Here is a 21,414-nt window from a genome sequence, read left to right on the forward strand (position 1 = left end):
CCTATTTCCAAGCATTAGGTGCCTTAGATAGAAGATGAAAAAATATGCTCTGCACTGCTTTTCTGTTGAGCCTACAAATGTACCTCCTATGTCAGGGGTTCTCCATGCTGGTTTCACATTAGAGGGGCCAAGGAGCTTTAAGTTTAAAAATAAAACAAGTAACAACAATAAGAAAATCCAAATGCCCTGGCACTCTATCCAGAGATTCTGATTCCACTATGTTTGAGGTGGGGATTGAGATCCACTGCACCAGAGGACTGTCATTTAAATCGCACCCCTGGGTTATGGTAGTGTGTACACAGATATGGACACCACTGTCCTGAATGAAGAAGGTGTGACTATACACTCCCGTTATGTGGTGGGTGGGGGGCATATTCTGCTGTGATCCAATGCAAAATCTCAAATTTATATATCTTAAAAATGGCTTCCAATTGTTTATTTTACTGAAAAATGTATCTATGCTTGTTTTACTCTAAAACTTACTTGTTAAATCCTGCACTCACTGTTGAATACAGTTGTTGTCTCCATAACGTTGACAACTGTTTCCTTGCAGCTGTATATATCCTCTGGTGCACCCCTGGGTTACATATGCTCCAGGGTGAGAAGCACAGGGCTTGGTAGTCTCTGCGATCATTTCCAATTCAGACACCTATGCAGCAATGCTTGGAGCTGGATACACACTTCCCATGTTCAAATGTGTGATTTCCAACCTCTGGATCTTGCATACAAAATGGTACTTTCATTGCCCATGTTCACAGTGGAATGAGGCATTGAGAAATTATTTTAATTAGTGTCTAATTAATTTCGAGCTGCTGGCAGATAAAATGATGTTGATTTTTATTACATTAAGTATCATACTTTAAAGAGCTAACTCTAGAAATAGGCAATTCTATAAAAGCATTGGCAGCTATGGTGAAAGCCAAGTGCGTTTACAGTCTCTCCACAATTCATTCCATACTGCCCTTGGAGGATGTCCTGCCTTTTCAGACTGAGTCTCAACGTTTTGTTATAGAAGTAAATTAATAGGCTAAAAAAGATGAAACCAGAATAAAGAAATAGGAGAGGGAAGACTTAATAAAATATGTTAGGATCGCTGACATAACATAAAAGGAAAAAGAGGAGAAGCCCCTCAGAACCTAAGAGCATTGCATGCACACTGCCTATGAGAGGCTGGGAGAGGAGCAAGGGTCATATGACAATGTTAATAGAAACTGAGTCTTCTTTTAATGTCCCTGGAGAGACATACTGTGAAAGGCCATGGCCAGTGTGGCTTTGGGGTTCAAAGGCTTGGAGAAAGAGCTGAGGCACAAATTGACACACAAGACAAGAAATATTCATTTTGAAATTATGAGGGGAAACCAGGGAAAACTCAACTGTAGTAGCCAAGTTCCACTGAGTCTCCGTTCCATCTGCTTTTATTTACTAGAATACACAATTGACTTTTAGGAATGCAAACAGCCATATCAATGGTGATTGTTTAGTAAACAGTAAGATTATCAGGTTTTGGGGGGAGTTTTGCTTTAGGCCTTTGAGTCAGCAGTAGGCAATAAAATGTAAATATTCACCCTGTGAATATCAAAGCCCAAACTCAGCCTTCTGGTGGACTTCTTGCATTTATAGTAATTACTGTTGATCTTGGTTTCCAGCAACATACAACAATTATAATATTTAAAATTTGATTTTGACTCTTTGGATTATATTTCCATGTAAGTTACTTGGGGCATAGACTGAACTTTGTGATCAATGATTTTTTAAAGATTTCACAGCCTTTCAAACTTCAGGGTATCAAACAGAAAATCATATAATTCAAGGCCAGTGGGACACAGATTCTGAGGCGGCAGGAGGATTCATAGTAGTAACCGTAGGGAGTACACAATTTTGAAGGTTAGTTCTGGTTCTGTGTGATAGAATTTTGCTCTTTTCCCTGCTGATGTAAGGGGCCCTGGACTCACAGGGAGATCAGCAGCTTGCATGAAGCCAGCACACATGTCATGGCAGCCTCTGTTAAGCACATCAGCCCCCAGGAAAGCCTCCTTTTTCTGAGTTCCTATAGTAATTTCAACTCTGCCTCTTGGAGATCATGATAACCATATGCCAAAGCTTCCGTGATATAAGTGTGATTCTGCAAATCACATATAAAAACCTGAAGATTTGAGGACTTGGCAAAGAAGTATTATCAAACATTCTCACAAAGATAACTAAAATTCTAGAGGTTGAGGGGACCTGAACTGAGTGACTTTCCTTTTAAATTGTTAAAGGGTCATAGTCTGGCAGCCTAAAGGCAAATTCAGTTTATATACTAGTACATGATATATTCAGCCAGAAGAGTGTTTTAGACTGTTTTGTGTTGTTGCTTTTTTTTTAAAAAAAATATATATTTTATTGATTTTTTACAGAGAGGAAGGGAGAGAGACAGAGAGCTAGAAACATCGATGAGAGAGAAACATCGATCAGCTGCCTCCTGCACATCTCCCACCAGGGATATGCCCGCAACCCAGGTACATGCCCTTGACCAGAATCGAACCCGGGACCCCTCAGTCCACAGGCCGACGCTCCATCCACCGAGCCAAACCGGCGTGTTGTTGCTTTTTGACTAGGCATGCACTCTCGCTGTTGGCTATAATTCCGTCTCTCCCAAATTTGTTAATACCTACGTGCTTCAAATATTTATACTTCTCAGTCCCTTGATGTTTGACTTGAACAACCTTCTGAGAGTGTTCACACTGTAAAGACCCATACACTGAAGTACTCACAGTGGAGTAATTAGACTAGTAGAAATCTAAGGATCAGAAGACCTGGGTTCCAGGCTCCTGTGCCAATACAGTGGGGACTTGACTTACGAGTTTAATTCGTTCCGTGACGGAGCTCGTAACTCAAATTACTCGTATGTCAAATCAAAAAGTGAACGGGTGAAACACGTGATGCTGGGCTGATGATGTGGCGTTCACTGTGACGTTCGCTGTGCCAACTAGCGGTGGGGTATCTGAAGCTGGCTCGTAACCCGAATTTTAGCTCGCAACTCAAAGCAAAAAATTAGCCGAGAGACAGCTCATATCTCGAAAAACTTGTTAGTCGGGACACTTGTAAGTCAAGGCCCCACTGTAGCTAGTTGTGTCAACTTAAGCAAGTCCTGTCATTTCTCTAAAACACTGTTACTTCAACTGCAGAATGATGATGGCAGTTCCTGCCCAGAGTATTTCATGGAGCAAATGAGAATGGTTTAAAACTGTAAAACTGTTGAACAAATATTAGTGTTATCATCAGATGATCTCTTAGCCCCCTTCCCACTGTAAAATATTTTGTTTCTGTGATTCTAGAAAAATTACTGGTAATTATAACCTCATTTCCTAACAAAGCCATCAGCCCCACAGCTATGAATATAAATGGATATGCTGCTTAGAGTTATGAGGATAAAAATGTTAGCAATTCTTAACTGGTTTTCTAATAGAATTGTAATTATAGTACGTGAAATAAGTGCATCGTTTGTTCTATATATGTTGGCATCTCAGGGAATTGTGTGATAGAGTTTGAAGGGAGCCTGTCTGTAAGATTAATTATAAAATAGGCTTGGATGTGAGCACTGTTATTAGAATTGACAACTGTCAAAGAATGCAATGGCAAAACTGACCAAGGGTGGTAGTGAGTGGCATCACAGACTACAAGGAGGTCATGGTGTCTACAGGGGGCTTTCTGGGATCAGAGTTCAGCCCAATCTCATTACCATCTTCATTAACCACTCCAGAATAGGTCTATGGGTCTCAGCGTAATTTGTAGAGGGTGCTTAGTTGGCTGGGACTGAAAACAAAGAGATGCAAAATCATACCAAGGAGCCAGACGTGCTACACTACAATTTTAGGCAGACATCAAAATCCCATTCTCTGGAGACATGGGCATTTGAGGTTGGGACCTCTGAAATCTTTTTCTTCTTCTGTCTACTGAATTAAAACCACACCCTAAATTATTTTAGTCTCTCTTTGAGGTCTTCCTTGATCCCCTCAAAAAGAACCACCCCTCTTGTCTCTGTCTTCTGAAATTCTTAGCTATTTTTCTATCTTATATTACTTATTTGGGCTTATAGAAATGAAACCAATTCTTCTCCCTAAATTTCCTCAGGCAGAAGATAACCCTATTAATCCTCCACTAACCTTACAGTACCCAGCATGATGGCACATTCACAGTACTTTAGAATTTGGATCTGATTGTCCTTTCTGTCTCCATTATCCTTTTTCAAACCCTTTCTATCTTTCTCTGAACCTAAGATGCCAGCCTCCTTACTGCTCCTCTCCCCCGAGTCTCCTCTGCTCCCCTTCACTATGCCCCTCCATTCTTCTTTTATAAGATGCAACAAGAGAGCTTATGGGACCAAAACCAGGAGCTCTTAATGCTGTGGCCTGAGATTGAAGTTGTCCATAGGATGTAACAGACGCCCAATAGTGCTATGTTTTCCTGAGGAGATATAAGATAAAATAAAATAAAATAAAATAAAAGATGCAACAATTTTACTGACATGCTCATTTGGTCAAGTCATTCCTCTTCTCTGCAAAGTTTGATGGTTCTCTTTTGCTATGGATTATGTATAAACATCTTAGCCAGGTTCCTGAGACCTCTTTCATCTCTTCCATCCTGTTTTCCTACCTATCTCCACTGTTCATCCTCACCAAATGGCTCCTGCCAGTTTTCTGCTCACCAAAACCACCGTATGTGGGCCTATTGCTTACCTTTTGATTACACAGTTGTCTCTCCTCCACTCCTTTTTGTGTTTCCCAGTTCCCCTACTGAGGTAGTCACCTTACTTGGCTGCCTTTCTATCACCTAGGGTTCGCACTGAACTTCCCTCTCTCTCACCCCAGCTCCCCACATTCAATCTACAACCTACTGTCATGAGTAAGTACCTCCCTCTGATTTTACCTCCTGATAATTTCTTGAATCAGTTTATTCCTCTACATCTGTTGTTAATATATAGCAGTCTGCCTCCTGGAATATACAATATATTCCTATTAGTTTGCCTTCCAGCTTCTTTCTTGCTCTGCAGTTCAATCTAATCGAGTCACTCCTATGCTCAAAACCCTGCAAATGTTTTTGGTTACTTTGAAATTTAAATATATACCATAACCTACCAGAGACCTGCAAGACTGGCCACTATCTCTGGAGTTTTACTCCACACCAACTATTCAAATGCCAGGCTGTTTCCTGGTACCCGACCTACTCTGACCTTCGTCAGATCTTCAAATATACCACGAGTTCTTTCACCTCAGAACATTTGACCACACTCTGTCCTCTATCTGGAATATTCCTCCTTTCTCTATCTTTTTAACCCAAACCCCTCCACAGGGTCTCAATTAAAACAAAATTTCTCCTTAAGAATCTTTTTTGATGCCCCAGAGATGCCCTGCTATATTTTTTCATAGCACCCTGTGCTTCTCCATTGTAAACTATGCACTGTGTGATTTGATCTTTATATGCTTGGTTATTTGAATGATGTCTAACTTTTTTGTTGAGTCACCCTGTGAGGGCAATACCTTTCTGAGTGAGTGTTGTATGCTCTTCTATTCTCATTTCTTGCTACAGTGGATTCCAGTTTTAATACAGTCATATACTTGCTGAAAGACTGAAAGAATTAATAGCTTCAAGTCTCTCTTTCCCCATCTATAAATTAATACATAGTTGTGTGTTTTAAATACAAAATGTTAGTAAAGCCCTCAGCAAAATATTTGATACATAGTAAATGTGCATTAATTATATTTTAATTATAATCATGTTTGACATCACTGTCATCCCAGTTTCTTGGGTGTAGGCCACAATTTAAACTATAATTTTGTGTGTTTCCTATGTTACTTTGGGCAGAGAAAGCCAGCAACAAAGGAATACTGATTTATTAATATTTTTGCAAGTAAGTCTCTTACAGACTAGCATCCCTATCATTGTACCCCTATCTCTTCCTCCATCTCACCTGCCACAGTGACCATTCAAGTGTATAAAAGATACAGTTTCATAAGTACGTGCAGGGCTAAAGAAAAGCAAGACCACGTGGTAGGAATGAATAGTTACTCAAGAAATTCCCGCAGGTCAACAAGACTATCATATGAGAGGTCTGCCTAATCAGAGCCTTCCATCCCCACAAAAATAGTAACAGGTTCAAGAACGGTTGTGGGACATAGTACAGGATAATGGAAAACAACAAAACCTTTCTCTGAGACTTATGAGACAATACTTTTTTTTTCCCCTATAAGATGTGAAACCAACAATTTATAGGGGCTGGAATATATGTAGAAGAAGAACTAGAATAAGAAGAAGAAAAAAAGACCTGGATCTTAGTGACATTAGTTTGTCTTAAAACAAGCTATTCCTGAAGCCAGATTTCCCCTGGGACTGTTCACCTATGAAGATAATAAATTTCCTTTTTAAACATAAGCTGGTTAGAATTGGTTTCTTTTGTCCGTTGCAATCAAAATAATCCTGAGAGACTCATGGCTTTGAAAAAGTGATAGAATTTAACCCAGTCGTAAAGATTATCTGGTGTAAATAAAAGGAGGAAGAAAAGCCAAGCCAAGGAAATAGCAGGTCTGATGCATAAAGACCCAGAACAGCATGTGTGTTTGGGGAATGGCAAGTAGAGGAGGATGTTTGTTTCTATGTAAAAGAAAAGAGATTGTTCAGCCTGTGAACATGTCTGATTCCTGAAAGCTAGAATTCCCCATAGTTCCTGCCATGGACCTTGCCCATAGTGGACTTAGCAAATGATAGTAAACTAATAAGTGTAGAGGGCTGCCTGGGAGGCACCTAGGCATTTTCTTATAGTTATTGTCAGCTGAACTCAGAGCATAGGCAGAGCCATGCCCTGGGAACATGCTTCCCCAATAAGGCTGGACATGTTAATCAGGCAGGGGCAGAACTAGATATGTAAATCTAGGCCTTTAAAATAAACCTGCTGTGTGGCTCAGCCCGCTTTTGCCGCCTCTCCATCAGAGAGGATGGCGCCCACCTGGCCCCAGCTTAAAATCTATTTCTGCATCTTGGTCTTTCTTTAATTTCTTAATCCCCAGCTCCTCCACTCAGCAAATGGACTGTTTCCTTTTCCATGCGGGACATGGAAAAGAGAGAAACAGCCCCCCCCAAATAAGCAAATAAATGAATGGAAATGTGAAAAGAAAACAATGCCCAGAGGAAAGAGAAGTTCTAGGGGGAGAACGGGGAGAAAAATCTAATCACTTCCCACACTGCATTAAAAGAGTGGAGAGAAAAACTGACTTTCAAAGCTATCTACTGGCTACTATACAAATATTAGTGTCATAAAGCATGCAAATTAAAATTCTTCTGCAGACAGATAAAGCTGCATTAGCTAGTCAGTGTTTATTCTGATACTAACTAATAATGACTCTAGTGTGAACAATGGAATTAATTGACATTGCTGATGCTCAGGTCTTGCTCATATGTCCAGGAACCCTGCTAGACCGACAGTGCCCCAGAGCGTCAGGGGCATTGAGGCTGCCTGGAGACCACTAGCCGTAACATAACCAGACGTGTAATACTCCACTGCTGAGGTACTGTTCCCTCCTCCTTGTATACGTTCTTCTCTTCACCTCATTTACTCATACCTACCCTCAAATCACAGCTCTTCCCTGATAAGGTCAAGTCTTGCCGTCATTTGCTCTCATAGCAGCTTGTAGTTTTCATTCTTTGCATTAATCCTAGTTGTACTTTTATTTTTATCTGGTTAGTGAATTGGGTACCTTGTAACTTTACCCTTGGATTGCAGCCTCTTTGAGAGCAAGGACCGTATCGTTCCTGTCTGCTCCTTCTCATCTGCCCATTACTCTCTGGCACAGTGTTTGAACAACAGTGGGTGTTCACAGTTTCTTGAATAAACTCATTAACCTGTATTAACTTCCTTGTAAACTTCCTCTCTCCATCTCTCTCCTTTGTAACCTTCCAGCCTGTCTCTCTTTCTCTCTCCCTTGCTTTTTTCTAGGTTTAGAATAGTGCTAGTAATCCAAGATATAAATCTGGCAGAAGCAGAAAGGAAGACTGCAGTTTACTTTCGAAAGGAGAAGTCAAACAAAAATAAATTGATAAATGAAAAAAGTGGTTCATGCTGTGAAGAAGATCAGGCTGGAGGGATGGACGGTGATGACAGGGCTAGTGCAGACAGCATGGTCAGAGAAGGCCTCCCCAAGGAGGTGGCTTTGGAGCTGAGACTTGAATTATGAGGGAATAGTCACCGCTGGTGAAGAGTCTGGGGAAAGTGTGATTCAAGCAGAGGCGCGGTGGTGATCTTTATTGTCTGCTGTGCCTGGAGCAGATGCTGGGAACTGGAGAGAACATGCTGTCTAATAAATGGCAGGGCCCCTGTGTTTCATCCGGGGTCTGGAACTTGATCCAGATACTTAGCCTTTCCAACTCTCCGTTTTCTCGTTTGTAAAATGTCTCTGTATAAAAAAAGTAAAGAGAAGGTCATTTCTTTGACATCTCTTCTGGCTTTGAAACGGATGTGTCTGTGAGTCTGTCACATCTGGATGCTGGGAGGTCAAGCACAGGTGTCTTGACCTCCTCTGATGATAGCCCTCTGATTGTGGCCCCTGTTTTCCTGTTAAATTCCCTCTCCGGCCATTTTCCTCAGAACTCCCTGTGCACCATCGAAGCAAAGCATTCTTTGTTCCTGTGTGCACCATACACTCCCTACATTTATTGCCTTTGCTTGGAGTACAGAATGCTCTGTCTCGCATCTCTGGCCATTTAAGTCCTTTCCCCCCTGACACATCACTGGGAAGACTCCCCAAGCCTCTTAGTAACATGCAACCTCTCACTTGTTATATTTCCCTCGAGGCTTGTGTCTTTCTTTCAGAGCTTGCAGCATGCCCGCCCCAAGGCAGAGTTATTTGTGCCGAGTTGTCTGTTCTGACACTAAGCCCCCTAATATCGACTGTCTGTCTCCCATTGCTTGATACATCATGGACACTAAATCACAATATACAAAAGGAAATTTTTGTTGAAAGACTTGTTGTCAAAAGGCAAATTTAACAAGGATTGACCAATGGGTTTCTTCTTGAATGACAGCTATGAGTGATTGGCAGCAAGGAGTCACATTCAGTTAGCAATGCCTTCCCTGGGTGTGGGAGCAAAGAGCAGCGGCATAAATGCTTTGAATTCACTCTCTCTGGTTTAGGCTATAGAGCCTTGCCCAGGTTAGACACAAAGGGCAACAGACATCCAACATCTTGCATATGATGCAGGACTATTCTGCTTGTGGCCTGGTTATTGGGACCACCTAGGAATATTAATTGCTTTGGATTTTTGTATTTCCCAGTTATGGCTTCTCTAGCACCCAGTCTGGGATATACGAGGCCAAAACAAAACCCACAGAACTCATTGTTCTGGGCACAGTTCCCTATCTGCTCTGCCTTCTTCTGATCACCTTTCGGAGTCATCTTATTTTTGTTTTTTTATATAAAGTCCTTAGCAGGAGACATAGGGGGAAAATACATCTATTTTGTCCTCCCCAAATTGGAAGTCTGCTGCCCTACTTTTAATGACAGATATGTGCTTAGAAGCATGCCTGATGTCAAAATGGTTAAATATAGACATTTTAATATGCACATAAAAACCTGAGGATTAAGAGAAATGAAGAAAGGACCAGAGAAGAAAGAGATAATCGAGTTTTCAGTGACTGGCACATAATCTGACAGAGCTGCGAAGTCATGGGTACATGGTAAGACCAAAGGAGAAGCTGCTGGGGCTAAGGACCTTGAGCAGCTTGAGTTTCTTCTGTGCCAACGGGCAGCCATTGAAGCCTATGGCTCAGACCAGAGCAAGGCTCGAGGGCACTTTCAAGGTAGCGCCCCCACCCCCCCTCCCCGACCCCCGGAGGATCTTCACCTGAGCTGATGAGCTAGAGACAGGTAGAGATTTCCTAGAGGTGGAGGTGGGGACAGAAACGCCATACTTAATAGATGGTGTAGATCATTGAAATACGTAGCATGGCAACTGGAATACAATTGTACACGGTCAAAACTGAGCTTGCTCCAGGCTGATTTGTGTACTGAACAAAAAATGCCAACAGTGATTTACACAAAATCTAGGAACACCCTCCTACTGATTGCCATGTATACCTGTGCTCTCTGGTTTATTTCATAATGATAAATTTTGCAATTAGACTTCCGTCACTATAGATATAAACATTACAGAGAAACTGATTACGGTTTTATATTCCCTCGGTGCATTTGCAGAATCAATTAGGCCGCATTTTCAGTATGACAAACTGCTGGAGAGACTGCACAGGATTATTATTCTTCCTCATTTTTGTACTGGGATTCGATGCGTAATTATCACTCCGGGCAAGACGTGCTGTTACTGAGATGAACCATTTGGGGAAACTGGAGACAAGAGTGAGAAGTCCTTTTGCAGACTCCCTTTCTCTTTCTGTTCTTTAGACCTGCGCCTTCTCGGTCACCTCCAGCTGGCTGTGAGCAAATGTGTGCATCATTTTGTTTGGAAGACTGGGCTGTGGATGGGATAAAAAACTTAGAACAGACATATTTCTCCTAAATCTTAAACATATTTCTACAACTATTTAATCTTTGCAGTGAACCATTTTTAAATTAAATCTCATTTGAACCTCAATGCAGAAGAGAAATGGACAAGGAAATGCTCTGGCTCATGTAGATGAGGTGTGCTTGGGTCTCTGCCTGCTTTGACACCTGCGTCTTTCCTGAAGGTAAACCCGGAGATGCATCTTCAGAAACTTAGGCCTCATTCGAAAAAGGACTTGGTTCAAAGCATGGAAGTTCTACATGACTTGGTTCCATTTTTCTGCTTTTATAGACAGGAGAGTCCATTTATTCATTTACTCCACAAATAGATAATGAGCACTCACATTGTCAAGCACTGTGCTAAGAACCGAGAACATAACAAATAGAGGGTAAGGGATTCATGAGGACTCTTGACCTTTAGTCTGCAGCCCTCAGCGAACACCACCCTCCCTTGAGTACCCACACACCTGTCAGGCTTCTTTACTCAGTTTGCCCTTCTAAGGTGGGCAGTGGCCTCCTAGGCTCTGCCTTCACAATAAGTCCTCCAAATAGAATACAATGGGGCTTTGACTTACGAGTGTCCCGACTAACGAGTTTTTTGAGATATCAGCTGTCTCTCAGCTGATTTTTTGCATTGAGTTGATAGAGTAATTTGAGTTAACGAGCTTAGTCTCGGAACGAATTAAACTTGTAAGTCAAGGCCCCACTGTATATGCACCATTTGCCTTCTAAGCTTACTTAACTGTCCACAATTATTGAAAATAGGAAGGGGCTTCTAGCAGAGCCTGAGTAGAGCCTTGTTCATAAAACCATAGTTGTGTCCTTTTCAGAAATCATGAATGCCTTTCTTTTCTGATCCCAATAGTTGATGAAGCGTTTCTGTCACCTCCAGCCTTTTCCTTATTCTGAATGTCCTTCCCTTTGAAGAAAGACAAACTTCTCTAATTCAAAAACTACATTTGACGTCTCATTTATCTAGTTTGGGGAAAGCAAAAGAGCCAGGTTTGCCAGAAATAGGAAATGCGAATACAGGATACCCAATTAGATTTGAATTATGAATAAACAACAAGTAGCTTTTAGTACAAGCATATCCTGAATACAATTTTTAATATAAATGTGGCCCCAATATTGCATGAGGTATACATATATGAAAATATTAGTTGTTGCTTATCTAAAATTTAAACTTAACTGAATGTCATTTATTTTGTCTATATACACAGATATATATATATAATGTATGTAAGTTTTTCATGTTTGTTCTGCCATACAAAAACATCTTGCTATATAAGTAGGGAAAGGAAAAATGGATGCATTGCTCACAGCATTTCAGGATTGTTGAAGGGGAAAATCATAACTATGAAAATGCAAGCTGTTATTATGCAGTTAGGCTTCCTGGCCCACGAGGGAAAAATCTGGGCTTAATTTAAGAGTTATTTGCATTGCGTACAGGACAGCACAGATACATATTCAGGCTGCCAAGCTCCTTTTCAAGTCCCATGGGCTCTGAACAGCTTAAATGAATTTTGCCAGCCATGTTCCCACATTGAAAAAGCCAAGACATATGTTTCTGATTCATTTACACTGAACCAATCAAATTGTTCCTTTCTTTTTTTTTTTTCTTGCTAAACTCACAGATGTTTGCAAGGTTTCAGGAAATATTTTATTTTGATGTCCTAGAATGAGTCGTTATTAACTAAGATGCTGGTGATAATGAATTTATGTGCCTCTCCTCCACCTCCTCCTTTTCTATAGTTTAATTAATGATTGAGCAGTAGGTAGAAGAATAAATCATCATTCCTCTGAGCTGGATTGTTTCCCTCTGGGAAACTGAATAAATGTTAATAGTATCAGTCTTGAAAAAAATCAGAATTTCAAAGAACACTAGTAATCAAGTTTGTATCTGAAATTGCTATGAGTAATATAGCCAACAAGTTCAATCCCTTAATAACTAACATTAATTTATAGCAAAGATAGCTGAAGCTTCAAGTAGTTTTATGTCTAAAAGAGAGAGAGAGAGAGAGAGAGAGAGAGAGAGAGAGAGAGAGAGAGAGAGACACTTATGCTAGTTTTCTGAGTCTAAGGAAAACTCCATCTGTCCTTTCACCTGATTGTGGAATTGAAATGACCACAAACACCAAAAAGAAACAGAATTTCATTTGTAACATTATGGATTCAAATCATAGTGTAAAGGCCCTAGAAGAGTGAATAATAAATGCTGTGGAAACATATTGTTCTAGTTTGACAGTGATCTGTGAGACAGGCATCAGAACTACTTTTGCTTTGTCAAAAAATGTCATAATTACAATGTACTAAATAATAATTTTTGTGTAACACACTTGGATAAATATTTTTCAGAATATGATCTAAAGTTGATACAAAAAAATCTAACCTTAGGGATAAACCATCTTATTTAAGCACTTAACCAACAGCTTTTGTACCTTGTAACCTTTATTTACAAATTGACAAGTCTAAAAATATGTGGCTGAGTTTAAGGTTGCTGTCCATTCATGAGTAAATGCTTATTCTGTGGTTGGATTTAGAGGTTCTAGTAATGCTTGAGGTTATAGGAGTAATGCCATACCTAATTAACTGTAGGGACGTGGTGGTAGAAATCTTAGGAGATAAAGGTAAAAGCAGGTAAGCTGTGGTTTTTAATATCCAGTCTTTCTAAGCCCTTAAAGCCTATGTCTTGTCACATTTCTTGAGTCATTAATTTGCCTCATATTTTAATTGCTCATGTATATCTTGTTTGCCTCTTAGACTGTGAAGCAACTCAAGGCAAGATCACTCCACAGTGTCTGACTCAACTTTGCTTCCTTTTAGTTCTCTGTACAGTGCTTTTTCCATATTGAGTTTTTAGTAAATGTTCTCTTTAACCCCTGCTTAAGGATTGGGGATCTTTCTGTGAGCATGGATAAATTGTACCGTAGGCTATGGGGGAGGAGGCTATGAGGGAGGCTATGTCTCTTTGGTGCGAGGATCATTTTAGGCTATTTTTTAAACACAGAAGGCTTAGGAAGAGTTTTTTATCCACCTTCTAAAATTTCCTAAAAGAATTTAGAAAGAGGGCCTGCTCTATGAGAAAGAGTGATCATCAGAGATAACCACAACTAATGTGGACTAGGTAGTTGTGGTTGGCTGGGGGGACTTAGCAAGGCAAGCTTGTTGGAAGTCCTCTCTGTGCCCCACTGTCTCTGCAGACATTTGTTTACCAAACTTTTGTTTTCCCATATGCTTGTGAGTTGCCTTCTTCCTTTTTGAAGACTTCTATCAACTTCCTCTTATCTCTGGATGGCATATAAGCCTCAATTGCCTGATTGTCTTGGGGCCTCATATTCTTAGGAAGCCCTGGTATATATGACATTAAAACTGCTTTTTCCCCTCCTGTTCATCTGTCTTATTAGACCAGCCAAATAACTTGCAAGAGTAGAAGTCCCTCCTCTGGTCCCCTTACCCCTTTGGCTTTGTGTAGTCAGTTTATAGTCAGGCCTCTCAGGCCCATTGAAAATGAAGTTAGTAAGTCAGGGTTTTCAACATGAGAGACTTTGCAGGCTACAGAGGTTATCAGATACCTGGAGAGATTAACTCTATCTCATGCAATACAAAAAGCTCTGGGTTTGGAATCAGAAGACCTAAGAATTGGTCTTTTTCACTATGCATGTGGGTACTATCAGTGAGGAGTTAGGGGAATTCCTCAATTTCTAGAATTCATCTCTTTTTTGGAAACAGCCCTCACTCACCCTGTTTCCCACTTAGAGTTTTTGCAAATATGCAACTGAGAGGATCTTGTGTTCCTCAGAGTCTATCCTGTAGAGAAATCATTAGGAACATGCAGATACATTGACAAAGAAGTTTACTGCAACATTATTTGTAGCAGCAAAAAGTCACAGACAACCTAAATGTTCATCAGCTGAAGGATCGTAAGTTCTGGCCCATCCATAAAATTAATACTATGCAACTATTAAAAATGCAGATCTGTATATCGATAATAAGAATCTCCATAATACGTTTTAACTGGGGGGTAGGGGAGGGGAGAAATTTGAAAAACCTGTTGTAGTTTGTGGTCCCATTTTTAATCAAAGAAAACAGAGAAAGGTATCTTGAGTAGATGGTTAGATCGAAAGCTGTGTGTAGGGCACCTGCCAGGAATGGTTGGCTTTGGAGAGGTGGAGTAATAAAAGACAGAGTAAGAGTAGCTAAGATTTATGGAGCTCCTAATATGTGTTAGGTACTATTCTAAACTTGACATTCATGTTTTACATTACATTCGCAAACCCTATACATGAAAGTATTTCAACTCACAATCTGTTACTTGCTGTCCTTGTATAAATTCAAAGCACTAACAGATGCTCATTGTATTAAAAATATATATATAAATGTATCTTGCACGGTAACATCTCCTTGCACAATCTTGGCTAGGCTAAGGGAAGTCAAAAATAAGAGCCACATGCCCAGTTTTTCCTTGCATTTCCTCCATAATGTGACTCGTGATTGCTTTGCAGATGGGGTCTGATTATCAAATGGTACATCCTCCTAAACCCACTTGTGTCAATTGCCCATCAGACAATAACTAGCAAGTGGTGTCAGTGCCCCATCGTCAGAGCTACTGTCAGCACGAAGCATTTGGGCCAAGAATAAGAATGACAAGTGTATACATTTCCAGCTTTGCAATCAACATGGAAATTAGTCAGCTCCGAGATGCTGAGTGGTCTTGTAGAGAGGGGCCCCAGCTGCAGACAGAATGCCAAGCCGAGGATGATAAACAGCAGCCACATTCAGCAGCTTTTCTTTTCAGCTGCTGGAAGCCAGGAAGCCTTGGCAGGAGGGTGGGTTGGCAGGAGCTGCTGAATTATTTCAGAGCTGGAGGGGGAATCTTCAAGGCTTATTGTTCTTCTGGGAGGAACTGGAGGCACCAGAAAGAACTAATGGGCAAGGTGAAGGAGGGAGAGGGAGTAGTGTGAGCCATTGCACAGGGCTGCACCCCTTGGCCTTTTCTGCACCACTGACTTCATAGATTTATTCATCCACACATGGATGGATGGATTTGGGCATTTATTTATTAAGCATCTGTTGAGTGCCAATAGTTCGTCCGTTCTCCTCACTATGGCCAGATTCATCTTTTAAAAATGAAAACTAGATCATATTTCTGTCGAACAAACAAAAAGAGTCTGAGGCTTTGCTAGAAATAAATGATAAAAATTTATTGAAGGGTCTGGAAACACAGCTAGGTAAAACCCCAGAAGTGTTCCAAAGTAGAAACGAAAGTTAAGAATCTAAATAGTGCATTCTGGGGAATTATCAGTCCTGCATTCTTTTTATTTTTAATCCTCACTGGAGGATATTTTTTAGCATTGGTTTTTAGAGAAGGAGGGTGGGAGAGAGAGAGAGAGAGAGAGAGAGAGATAGAGAGAGAGAGAGAGAGAGAGAGAGAGAGAGAGAGAGAGAAAGAGAAGAAACATAGATGTGAGAAAGACACATGAATTGATTGCCTCCCATATGCACCTTGACCAGGGCTGGGTATCAAACCTGCAACCCAGGTATGTGCCCTTGGCTGGAAATTGAACCCATGACCCTTTGGTGTGTGAGCTGACATTCTAACCACTGAGACACACTGGCCAGGGCAGTCTTGCATTCTTAGCCCTAGGATTGGCCCAAGATTGTTATCAGTCAGATGTCAAGGGTCTGGTTGATAGATATCAGGTGGTCTACAAGATGGGCTCAAGGAGGTCTGGTCAAGTCCAGTGGTCTGAATAATAGATACCCAGTGGATGTCAGGTGGCTCAGATATGTGAGGCCTTCAGGGGGTAATCAGAGTGTTACCTGGAGGACTGGTGTATATCCAGGTATCGACACACAATGAAATGGCTATCCAGGCAGTGATGCAGAACTAGGAAGGTCAAAAGTTAAAGTTCCCAGGCTAGTTAGAGCAAGAGTAGGACCATTTCCTAATGCATCAACCTTCATAATATTAACAATTTTAGCAGCTTGTGTAAAGTGAGTTCATATTATGTTACCTCTGCTATTCTTTCCTCATTTTTCTTCTCCCTAAAACAACACACTCCAGTAATCTCACATTGTGCCTGGAATAGAATCCAAATACTTTACAGGACCTATGAGGCCAAGTAGGATTTGACCCTTGCTTGCCTCTGTCAACTCATCTTCTTGTATCACTTAAATCCCCTGTTATCTCCATCACCACTTAATGGAGGAAAAATAATTTTTCCTCTTCCCCTCTAGCTTCTTGGCTGAGACCCCCTGTAATAAAATGACAGATTAACAGGAGAAAGACAAACAAGTTTAATAACATATATACCTCCTGTGCACATGGGAGGGATCCAGGAAAACTGAGTGACTCCCCCAAAAGACCTAAGTCATCACCTTAAATACCATCTCCAGCTAAAGATACACACACACACACACACACACACACACACGTTGAAGGAGGGTGTGAAACCAGTTATGGGAAAGCAGAGTAAAGAAGGATATGATTGTGGTATTGTGATGCAAATTTAATTGTCTGTCTTCATGATTGATAGTTTCTAGACATTTATTCATCCCCCTCTTCCTCAGTCAGCCAGGGAGACACTCTTACAAATGAAGATTTCTCTTATAAATTTACATGTCTCTTACGAAAGGGTAACTCCTGTTCTCAGAGCTTCTTCTGTGTCTGCTATTTCTTACAAATAGTTAACCTGAAATAATTCTTGTGCCAGAGAGGCATATATTGGGGTGACAAATTCTGCTTCTCCTCACCGTCCTCCAACCACATGTCAGATGTTGTGTCTTGAGATCACACTGAGCCCTATTTTGCCTCAGTTCATTGTAGTTGCTGTTCCTTCTGCTTTGAATGCTCTTGCTGGCTCTCTCACTGTTGATTCCTTCTCAGAATCCAGCCTTGATGTAAAAGCTACCTTCTCAGAGAGGCCTGACTTCGGCATGCTCTCTGAGTTGCCTATACCGCCAGTTATCTTCTGCTGCTGTATCTTCCTCCTTGGCACATCAGTGCCATCTATGTGTGTCATTATCTGTTCACTTCTTGGTTGCTTGTCTCATCCATGGTCATATGCCTGTTATGCCTGACCCAGAGCAGTGTTCAGCAAATGTCCGTAAAGCAGGTGAATGACCCCACTAGGTGGGATGCTTTGTCCTAGGCCTCAGGGCTACAGAGGTGAATATAACCGATCCCTGGCCCGTGGCATTGATAATCTAGGTAACAATCATCCACACATCGCCATTTCTTCATCCATAGTTCAACCTTACTAGATTGAAAGCCCCCTTTTCATAACAAATATTTGTAATGTTCTCCTTTCATATCCCCATGCAAAGTTTATAGATAACATAATGTTGATGCACACATGTATGAAAATCAAAATAATGCTCTACCTAAAACCTAAAAGGGAAATAAAAGAACATCAATTTATAATAGATACTATTTAGTACCTGGGTACAGTTATACTGGAACCCATATCTACTTGCAATGAATGTGTTTGGATTTGAGAGAAGCAATCTAACTAAATATAATCAATACTTTTTCTTAGCATTGGTGTTTTGAAATTAGGACTTACACACATACACATACAGGTTTAGAATCACAATGACTCTCACAGCTACAGATGTGGACTGATACAAGTGTGTGACATTAGCAAGCCAAACACTATGAAAAGCAATGCTGTTGATTGCATGGTTTACCAAAGTGGTAAATGATTTTTAGTAAAGTGCTGAACAAAACAAAATACAGTCTTCTGTTGACTTACTTATAGTTACATTCCTAGAAAATTCAGTGTATATTCCATACAAAAAAATTTCAAGTACTCATTGGAGTTGGTAATTAAAATATTGCTGAAACATTGGCTATATTTACATGAAATGGCTCAATTTGCCTACAGCACAAAGTTGCTGTCTGGGAAGAAACGTAATATTCAAACAGCTTGTAATCAAAACAGCAGCCTCATACCTGGGAAAAACGTATTGGTAATTTTGTGAGTAGGACAAGGGTAGAATTTAACAAACTCTTTTCTTTGCAGCAGTAATAATAATTTTTAAAAGCTATTTTTTTATTTTTCTCTAATGTGATTATGTCTTTGATTGTCAATGAGCATAAGAAGTGGCAATGTTTGAGAGCATAGCTGGTGTCCTCATGCAGGTAAAGGAATAGGGCCCTTCAGAGATTGGCCTGTACTGTTTGAGCATGACACCAAATAAATTATCCAGGTGGACTGCAATGAACCAGTAGGGGAGAAAAAAATATTCTTTTACCTTTCTCAGTTCTTCAGCTGGTCTGATCATCAGATTAACATAAGACAAGTTAACAGGAGAAAAACAAATTTAATTACTTACATATGGGGGCCCCAGAAAAAGATCAGACCCACAGGCAGTCAGGAGGCTTCTATGCCATCCTGAACTAAGAAGAAGGGGATAAGGGTCTGGGACGTTAAAGCGGAGGAAGACCATTTACAGGGAGATGGGAAGAGCAAATGTGTGGCATACAACAGATTCACAGAGGAAGACATTTCTCTGCCGTGCCGTGAAGATAAAATGGGACACAGAAAGGAACTTGATCTCCAGGCCCTGCTGAGCTTCCCCTACAAGCTTACCGTACTTAGCCCTTGCTCTTTTTGTTATCTCTGATGATGGTTCTCTTCCTAAACTAGGCCCTTCATTGAAATTATTTTAGGCAGTTAAGGGGGAGATAAAAAAATATATATATATCTCTTCCTGGGTATTTTGGGCCTTGACTGCCTTCAGATCAAAATAGTCTGTATGCCAAAGTGGTTCATTATGGAGAGAGTTGTTCTGAACCCCTTCAAATCATCTGAATTACCGTCTCATGAGGCTGGAGAAGAACTCAAGGGTGACCCAGTCTCCTCTTGCCGCCTTTTGTTGTTTGAATGCCTTCTAATGATTCCTTTCAAAGAGGTCAAGCATGTTCAACACTTCCAGTGACCGGGACGCATTTGCAAAGGAAGCGTGCTATGGCCTTGACTAGCATTTGCTGTAAGAAATTTCTTCTTCACGTTGAGCTGAGAGCTCAATCACATTTTCCCACATACAAAAGCAGTTACTGGGGGCTCACCTGAGTCTTGTGCCCTCTTGGCAAATGTTTTCGTGTCAAAGGCACTTATGAGGAATAATTATTCAAAAATTTCAAGTATAGGGAAACAAGGATTTGGTCCTAGAATAAATCACTCATCATTTAAAAAAAAAAAGAAATAGGAATCCAGAGACATTAATAGTTTAGGCAAATGTCTCCCAGATGTGATTAATCTTTATCTCCCACCTAATGTCTTCATTTTTCTCTGACCTTGCATTTACATTTCCACTGGGCTCTGGGATGTGTGCGTGGCCTTCTTGGAGGCATGCACATTAGGTGGATACATTCACACATTCGTTTACCAAAGCAATAGCTATTTCTGAGCACAGTCTGCGTGTGACAGATTGTGCTGGGGGCTCTGAGTCTATAAAGATAACAAAGCCCAGGAGGCAATTAGCTTTTATTTGTCTATTAAGTTGGCATCACTTGGAGTGTCTATCTTGAGCTTCTTTGTTGTTCAGTGGGATTGAGGTGACTGACTGTTGATGTGTCATGGGTAGAGGAGTGAAAAGAGCCTCCTTCCTCATGTTGGTGCAGCGTGTGTGGGTCCTATTCTAGGTCTGTGAGGAGTGCATAAATACTTACCAAATGAGCACTAGAGGCAGAGAGATGCTGCTGAAGGAGAGAAGAAAGAGGTCACCATGGGCTGCGAGCACTTTACAAAAAAAAAAAAATGTGCCTTGAATTTCAATGGGTAGAAGAAAGGGTAACATTTAGGCAAGAAGAGAAGCAGTAACAAAAATATAGAGAAAAGAATAGCTGTTGTATTTGGGAACAAGGATGAAATTAATAGACTTCTGTCCCAAAAAAAATGGACAAGGAGATGTTTAATAAATATAAAGTTACAAAGTCCAGAAAGACTTATGTGTGATCCCACTTATCTGGTAGGTGGGATCTAGCAATGAGACATAACAGGTCCTTTCCATTTTGCCAGTGACTTTGAGCAAGACACACAGGGGCCCACGTGAGTAGATTTGGCTAAATAACAAGCCAGCACCTGCAAGTTCACATGTTTAAGTATAGATAACAGTTTATTCTGTACAAAGAAAATGAATATAATTTCATGTTGTTTTCAGAGCATCATTCAAAGACAGCGGTTCTCAACCTGTGGGTCGTGACCCTTTTGGTCGACTGACCGACCCTTTCACAGGGGTCACCTAAGAACATCCTGCATATCAGATATTTACATTACGATTCATAACAGTAGCAACATTACAGTTATGAAGTAGCAACGAAAATAATTTTATGGTTGGGTCACAACATGAGGAACTGTATTTAAAGGGCCAGAAGGTTGAGAACCACTGCAGTCTAAGAGTATCCCCTAAATCAGGGGTCCTCAAACTTTTTAAACAGGGGGCCAGTTCACTGTCCCTCAGACTGTTGGAGGGCCGGACTATAGTTTAAAAAAAAAAACTATGAACAAATTCCTATGCGCACTGCACATATCTTATTTTGAAGTAAAAAAACAAAATGGGAACAAATACAATATTTGTATTTGCATGTGGCCCACGGGCCATAGTTTGAGGACCCCTACCCTAAATCATGGTGCGGGGGGGGGGGGGGGACCTTTTTGCTGCCAAGGGTCATTTGGATATTTAAACATCACTTGTGGTCCATACAAAATTATCAACTTAAAAATTAGCCTGCTATATTTTGTCAAGCATTTAATTAACTCAGTCCTAATGCCTTGTCAGGGCCAGACCAAATGATTGCATGGGCCTTATACTACCCATGGGCTGAATATTCCCCACCCTGCTAAAAATGAAAGCATACTGGCATTTCTGAAAGATCTGTTGC

At 40.7% G+C, this 21,414-nt stretch overlaps 1 non-coding gene across 1 annotated transcript; it reads left to right on the top strand.

Annotated features, from left to right (window-relative positions):
• The first annotated feature begins 4,339 nt into the window (after positions 1-4,339).
• On the top strand, positions 4,340-4,462 carry LOC118659479. Its single transcript, XR_004968592.1, has one exon. It is a non-coding gene; the product is annotated as a small nucleolar RNA SNORA25 (small nucleolar RNA).
• Positions 4,463-21,414: the final 16,952 nt, after the last annotated feature.

This window comes from Myotis myotis, unplaced genomic scaffold, assembly GCF_014108235.1.
Source record: "Myotis myotis isolate mMyoMyo1 unplaced genomic scaffold, mMyoMyo1.p scaffold_m19_p_6, whole genome shotgun sequence".
Lineage (NCBI taxonomy): Eukaryota > Metazoa > Chordata > Mammalia > Chiroptera > Vespertilionidae > Myotis > Myotis myotis.